At 41.6% G+C, this 6,649-nt stretch overlaps 1 long non-coding RNA gene across 2 annotated transcripts; it reads left to right on the forward strand.

The window, feature by feature from the left end:
* Positions 1-2,714: 2,714 nt before the first annotated feature.
* Positions 2,715-6,180, forward strand: LOC123044786 (uncharacterized). Of its 2 annotated transcripts, XR_006420420.1 has the most exons (5): positions 2,715-3,049; positions 3,141-3,276; positions 3,961-4,078; positions 4,785-4,877; positions 5,899-6,180. It is a non-coding gene; the product is annotated as an uncharacterized lncRNA (long non-coding RNA). The 2 variants fall into 2 exon arrangements; XR_006420419.1 differs by having other exon boundaries at positions 3,141-4,078.
* The last annotated feature ends 469 nt before the right edge of the window (positions 6,181-6,649 follow it).

Raw genomic sequence — 6,649 nt, forward strand, 5'->3', positions numbered from 1 at the left:
CCCACACGTCAGGTTTGACCTGGTCAGCGCCGTTGACCTGCTGACGCAGGCATGATGCAATGCTGACGCAATTATTTATTTTCTGGTATTAAAATAAATCAGGAAAATCCAGAAAAGGCTATAAACTTCAAAAAATCATAGAAATTCAACGGTAGCTCAGATTGAAATAATTTATATATGAAAAATTATCAGAAAAATTCAATCTATCCATCTGTACTAGTTTCATGCATGATAAACCAACTTATACCTACTGTATAAGTGAAAACATGTAATGGCATTTACAAAAGGCATTTTTGGAGTTGCATTTGAACCTTTGGTTCAAATGGACTTCAACCTAATGAATGCTAGATGCATTAGCTAAAACAACATCACATCTACAAGCCATGATCATGCACCATATTGTTGCATATGCTTGTGTTTTGATTGTTGACACCGTTCCTTCTCGATACGTCCTGCTCCGGAGAGTGCCCGAGAGTACCTGTTTAAGGAGCAGCGCCCCCTATTGATCTACTAGGCAAGAAAGCGCCCCTTGTTCAATCCAATACAATCCTACTCTCTCTCTACTGCTCTCTGTTATTGCATTAGGACAACAAAGATTCATTTGCTACTTTGTATTGCGGTAGTTGAACCCATTCCTCTGCATGACCTGTCATTGCCACAGTAAATAGTTGAAACCCACTAGCATGTGTAGGAGTTCATTGAAGCCATTGTTGTATTCCTACCATGCCATGCCTGCTATTGCTTAGAGTGTGTCAGGTCTGACTCATTGCGAATGAATTGGAGTGTAGTGTTCTATGTTCTGATGCTGAGAGTTAAGTATGTGAATACGATTTGGTAAAGGTAGCGGTGAGAGGCCCTGTAGAAGTACATGGTGGGTTGTCTCACTGGAACCGTCCTTAAGCACTGAGTTCTGTGTATTTTGTCCAATGATTAGCTAATACTACACATTGGAATGCTTAAGTGCCCCTCTTGACTTATTAACCAACTTGATCTCTGTCCAGGAGTCGCAACTAGTTTCTGGTGCTTGTATGCAATGTTATTCTTCTACCAAGTGGCACCCGGGAGGGTGGGCTTGGGACAGAATAGGCACACGTGGCACGGTGTACTAAGTGGCACCCGGTTGGTGGGCTTGGGAACCCTGCTCACATCATTTTGGGCAATGATGGAAACCTCGGCCGGACTCCCTTGCGGATAGATCCCAAATAGGCAATAAACCTGGACTAGAGTCTTGTGTGGTTAGTGAGGTCGTGGCCGACACCCTCGCCAGGCTTTCGCTTGAAGGTTGCCGAGATACATGATGTGTACATGGCGGAAAGTGGTGAGAGTGTGTGTGAAGAAGTACACCCCTGCGGGGTTGACATGATCTATTCGAATAGCCTAGTCCGCGGTTATGGACTTCTTGGATGCTTACGCGGTACATAGAAAACTTGAAGTGGATACTCTAAAATGCTCAAGACAAGTGTGAGTGCTATGGATGGCCTTCTTGTAGGGAGACGGGGATGAATCCAGAGTAGTGTATTGTGTGGTGGTTAGTGGACTCGTGTGCGTTCTCTCACCTCAAAGAAGTTTCTCATAGTCGTAGAACAGGATAGCCACTGAGTCAAAGCTGGCATGCTGCAACTAAACCCCACATGACCTTCTTGACACAAATGCATGTATGATAGGACCTGATGTAAGTCTTGCTGAGTACCTTTTTACTCATGTTGCTTTATTTATGTTTTTGCAGCAGAGACATCGGTCTTACTAGTGTTCTCGTGGACTTCAAAAAGAAGCTTGTACCTCAACTACGATCTTGATCGAATGTTGTAGATAGTCAGGCTCTTCAGCCTTTTTCAATTGTAGATGTCTGTACTCAGACATGTAATGCTTCCGCTTATTGCTTGTATGCTCTGAATGTTGGGTCATGTGACCCCTGTTTGTAATAAATGCTATGATGGCTCTTTTGAGCCTTTACCTATATGAGTTGTTGAGTTATGTTGTGATGCCATGTTGTACATCACATACTTGCATGTTATGTGTACGTGTAATGTGTATTTCTATGTGTGGGATCTGACTATCTAGTTATTTATCCTTAGTAGCCTCACTTGCCAGGAAATGTCTCCTAGTGCTTCCACCGAGCCCTGGTAGCTTGCTACTGCTCCGGAACACTTAGGCTGGCCGGCATGTGTCCTTCTTCGTTCATGTGTCTGTCCCTTCGGGGAAATGTCACGCACTGTCTACCGGAGTCCTGTTAGCCTACTACAACTCGGATTCTCTGGAGTCCTACTAGCCTAGCTGCTACAGCCCGGATTCACTCGCTGATGACCGACATATTCGTTGCTGGGTCATGTATGCATGTCCCTGTAAGTTAGTGCCACTTTATGTTCATGACTAGCCATGTCAGCCCGGGTTCTTTGTCATACGGATGCTAGAGACACTATCTTATATGTGTGCCAAAAGGCGCAAACGGTCCCTGGCATGGTAAGGCGACACCTGTGGGAATACCGTGCATGAGGCCGCAAAGTGATACGAGGTGTTACATGCTAGATCAGTGTGGCATAGAATTGGGGTCACTACAAGAAACCTGTTAATTCATGACGGATTTCCGGTGACAATTTAGGAATTCATCATGAACCGCCCAGTACAGACCCGCAAGCCCACTAAAGCCCGCCTAAAGCCCGAAAAGTTTCCCCCGTATAAATTCTAACCCTAACACACTCTCGTCCCCAATCTCTTTCTCCATCCGCCGCCAGCATGCCCCACCTCTCCTCGGCCCCGTCATCCGCCTCCACCTCCCCACCTCCACCTCTCCGCCCAAGATCCATGGCTACCGCGGTTGCACCGGCCCGATGGAAGCGGCGACCAACCCTAGCCCCTATGGCGCGCCTCTGCTGCTCACGACCTGGGCCATGGATCTGCGACAGGGGCCTCCCTCCTCCTCCCAAGCAGCGTAACTGCCTTGCAATCTGAAGATTTGGAGTAGCAAGCGCCGGATGAGGAGAGGATGAGGACCATGACCCGTGGGAGGCCCGAGCTCAATCTCTCTGGCGACGTCAATGACCCGCACAAGGTCCCTCCCTGCTTCCCCCCACTGTCTCCTCTCTCCTTCATTACTTCATTTTCTATCCCATCCCCAATCGAAGTTTCTTGCTTCGATTCAGATCAGCAAGACCTCTCCGCCTCTTCACTTCAATGGAAGTGGACCACCGGGACCACACACTCCAGCTCCACGAGCTGGACGAGCTCGATGGCCAGGTCCTCCGCCCCGACCACCATGATTCCGCAGAGAACAATAAGGTTGACCCCTTCTCGCTCTGTTTTTTCTTTTCTTTCTAAGTGATTGCTACTCTGCTGGAACGTAGTTCTCCAGGGGCTATCCTTTTCTCTTGGACTGAACCTGAGACAGAAAATGTGGCCACTTTGTTCCTGGTACTCGTAAGCTACAGCCAACAATAGACTAGTATTGTTTGCTACTTCCTTTTTTCTTCTCTCACCATGCGAGCACTAGTAGTGTAGAATTTGTGAGATCCGCTAGTTAGTTAAGCAACTAATAATTTAATAATTAAGTGCCCATGAGATGCTTCTGTTGGTTCCTTGGATTTTTCTTCTTGTGGAATAAAAGTAATCCATTAATCTCACTCAATCGTTTGACCAAGAGTAAGATTGTTAACTAGGGCTGCTATTACACTGCTTCTCTCTTATATATTTGTGCAAACTTTCTATCTGATATCATCATTTTGTTGATCAGTCCTCCTCTCCTACTCTTGCTCTTGCGCTAATTACGTACAAGTTTAGTGTCAGATCCGTGAAATGTACTTAATACCATCATTTGGTTGCAGCAAATATTACATATTTTGTTCATTGCACCTTGTCGTACTCACCAATATGGTATTATTTGCTGCCATCTTGGATTGTAACAATTGGGTTTATTTACTATTAATCTTTAAGATTTTTCTCATGCTAGTTTTCTTGTTTTTCTAGCCTGAACAAACTAACATTGGTTTTCATGGAGACAAAATGAGAAGCGGATTCATTGAGGTATTGGCTATACAACAGAGGCTTCCCAGCAATGGCGATCCATGGTGACGAAACACAGGAGGTAAATACATATTCTGAACTCTTCTGTCATCGCCTAACTCTAGTGTATGGACACGTGCATCCCTCTGGCCGCCGCTGGCCAGCAGCCAGCCTAGAGGAGCACGGCAGGAACGGCGCTTGTGCATCTACTTCGAGCCAACCTAGAGCCCCCTCTTCTGTTTTGGGTGGTTGTTCTTATTGGCAAGTCAGTAATTCAAATGTTTACTATGTTTGTTTCTCGGCTATCAATTAGCATCATATCTTGATCGATTTATTATAGACCCATATTATATTGCTATATTATATTGTAAATAATAATATCGGTTACATAATTTGATGCCAACTCTCTACTTATGTAATTGATAATTGCTTATAGCAGTACTATGTTTATTTAGTGGAATACTTAATTAAGTCTTACTTTTCCCCTTCTCTTGAATGTTTCCATAGAAGTTTTTTTTGTGTAACTTGATCTCAGCTTTCAAATCAACATTGAACAGATGAGACACCTACAATCATCCACTACAATTGTGGATTGAGATTAACACCCTAGCGTCTCTTGAGGTTTACAGTACATTAACATGCTAACATGTCCTGAAGTTTAGCCTGTGTTACCTTGACATTCAATTTCACTTATATATGAAGAAGTGTATATTCAGTTAGTTAATTTCATGTCTTTTGGAATATTATCAATTTTTCTGCATGTCCTATAGAACTACATTTTTTTGCAGGATATATAGAAGTGCATTTGTCTACAAACCTTTTCTATTCTTCATGGGAATGGAGCTGAGCATGTGAAAGCTTTAAATCTTGCGCTCATTTCTGTAAATTTCTGCTCTTTTTCCTCTATGTTCGTGTACTCTTGTTTTGTAATTCAACAATTACCATAGAACAAATAAACTTAGAGAATCAAAGTATATATTTCCCTTTTTGAATGTAATTTCTGTTATGTCTTATAAAGAATTTCTTGTCCCTTTATAGAGTTATATAGTTGACACTAGAAAGGCTTCTGCACTTTTAAGGCCCTTTTTGTCACAAGCATATATCGGCTTAATGTTTTAAAGCTCTTTATCTGGTTAATTTCGTACATCCAGTTTACATTGTTTGACTGACTATTCATAACTTAATATTTAGAAGATATTGTCTCTAACTCATGGCTCATATTCTTTATATGAACTATCCGATGTCTTCAAGAAAGTGTTGTGTTACGTAAATTTGCAGTAAACGTTTTGATAAACAATTTGCTTGACAACTAGCTAACAAGATTAGAATATTCATTTCGTAAATGTATACAAAAAATAAGTATGGTCTTTGCAACGTCCAACACTGAATATCTCTGCACATTTCTGAACCTTTATTTTACATTAAAACAGTCAAATTTATCTTCCCTCTTATGTCCTTGATTTCACTATGACTTGACTCTCCCTCTGATTTCTTGTTCCTATTGTTGTCTTGTATACATGTATACTAGTTCCTATCATTATTGTTTCCTGTTATACATAACAATACCATGCTGGTCAAGTGGGTAGATGAGAGCATTTGGGTGTTGCAAGGTGATCCAGTTCATAATAACACTTGTTGTTGGTGTTCATGTTTTATGATTTATCCTGTACCTTATAACCATGATGTAATTTGTAAGCCATGTAATAAATTATATTTCTAGTTATTGTCACCTTCTATACAAATATACTGGTTTGTTTCATTTCATTGGTTTTCCTGTTATAAGTAATAATACTCTCAATACTGGCCAAGAGAACATGTAATACATTTTTTTACTTGTTGTAATACTCTTGTCTCTACTATCTATTAATCTGCAAATATCTAATGTTCTTTTAAATATGCTAGGTATGAATGGGTAGTGGGCTACATAGTGCTACCCAACATAATCCGCGCCATGACATGATGTGATTGCCATCAGGAGAGTTGACGAAGAACCTGAACAACAGCCTCGAAAGATTATATGTTTTGTTGATGTAAACTGGATTGTAGTGCTTCGTAACGTTGTTGTGTGATATATTTAGTGAATCTATGTTGTAAATGATCATTACAAGGTGGATTTGTAAACTGCTATGTTGTATATACACATAGAATTTTTTTGAGAAAAATATACACATACAGTTTGCTGCATATTGTGTGAACTGTTTCAAATTACTTTCTCTTTAGGCCAAAATTGGCTAAAAAATATACTGTGTCAAAATTGGGCCGAATGAAATTGGTTGGACCATATTTAAATTCTGCCTACATTTGTGATGATTTCTATGATGAAAAGTAGTATCCACGTAGGCAGCCACATCATTCCAATTGGCGAATAGAATATCCAACGTGGCGTTAGGCTATGACGGCTTGTTCCGTCACAATGGTTTGGGCCTGGGCGGGCTTGGGATAGATCTGTGACGGTCAAGAATCGTCAAGGAAGGCACAATGTCAAATTATGACGCGATATACATGACGGAATTCAAGTCCGTCATGCAAGGGCACCGATGACAGATTTTCACTCTTTTGTGACGGATTAGTACTATCACGTATTAACATATTTCTTGTAGTGGGTGCTGACAGCTTTGTTATCAGAGCCTGACTGACTGTAGGATTACTAAGC

The sequence above is a fragment of the Triticum aestivum genome, chromosome 2B (genome assembly GCF_018294505.1).
Source record: "Triticum aestivum cultivar Chinese Spring chromosome 2B, IWGSC CS RefSeq v2.1, whole genome shotgun sequence".
Taxonomy (NCBI): domain Eukaryota; kingdom Viridiplantae; phylum Streptophyta; class Magnoliopsida; order Poales; family Poaceae; genus Triticum; species Triticum aestivum.